This window comes from Neopelma chrysocephalum, unplaced genomic scaffold (assembly GCF_003984885.1).
Source record: "Neopelma chrysocephalum unplaced genomic scaffold, ASM398488v2 Primary Assembly neopelma1_59, whole genome shotgun sequence".
Classification (NCBI taxonomy): Eukaryota; Metazoa; Chordata; class Aves; order Passeriformes; family Pipridae; genus Neopelma; species Neopelma chrysocephalum.
Window position 1 is genome coordinate 27,492,693 of NW_020897714.1, and position 1,028 is coordinate 27,493,720.

Sequence of the window (1,028 nt, forward strand, 5' to 3'; positions counted from 1 at the left end):
ACTTTCTGAGATTAACTTTATTCAACTGTATCTTTTGTCCTGCACTTAGATCCTTAATACCTTTAGTTACTGTTCAGTATTGGAAACTGTACAGCAATATAAACCTGTGTAGTCAGGAGTTGGAAGTAGTGCTTGTGCATCAGAATTTCTAATTAAGATAGTTGTACAAAGGTGTACTCATCTAGTTTTAGAATAAAGTAAAACTTCTCAGAGCTCAACAAGTAGCTGTCATGTGGGTCACAGATATTAGAAATGGAGTCCTTCAGAGCTAATCATATGCTGCAAGCTTCTTCCCTGTTCACAGTATGGAAACTTATGCAAATGTGAGTGATTAGTTTCAGGTAACTGTTGAAGAAGAAATGCTAGAGTGTTTTTGGGCTTGCCCTAAAACTGGACAAAGAGCACTTAATCAGTTTGTTTTGAATTTAGTGTGACAGGTATGACACATACCCTTCTGCCATTCAGTCTTGCAATGATTTCATGCATGTACTCAACACACTGCTAATACAATATATTGAAGTAGTAACCTCCTATTGGAGAGACAAGTCTTTGTACTGTAGGAAAGCAAAGGCTTTCACATCTTCCTGTGTATCTCAATGTTTGGACCAGTTGAAATAATGCAATGAAATGTTTTCAGATTTGCCTCCCTCTAGCTGCATAGACAAACATAAGAGCATCAAAACTTCAGAGAGCCACAAAAAATTACGGGTTTAAAATACTTATAACAAGCCTAACTCCAAGTTGCTTTCAAAAGATGTTAGACTATCTAGACAACATAACATTATTGTCACTCTTTAAATACCAGGGCTTCTGCTGCTTAACGAGCTCACTATTATGATTCTGCTACCTTAGACTTACCTGTTCTTTGACAAAATATTTCCCTCTTTGAAAGTGAAGTTACAACCAGTTGGGATGAACTGTTAAGGGACTATCTGAAACAATCAATGAGTAATAAGAGAAGCAGAAGTCCATATTTAGCTACAAAGTTAGGCTCTCATGGGGGAGTACAGGTGTATTTATGCCAAACT

The 1,028-nt window shown here is 36.9% G+C and overlaps 1 protein-coding gene across 2 annotated transcripts in view; it reads left to right on the forward strand.

The window, feature by feature from the left end:
• The window catches only part of CAPRIN2 (caprin family member 2), a 33,442-nt gene that overhangs the window by 18,380 nt on the left and 14,034 nt on the right, over nucleotides 1-1,028 (forward strand). The gene's annotated exons all lie outside the window — the stretch shown is intronic.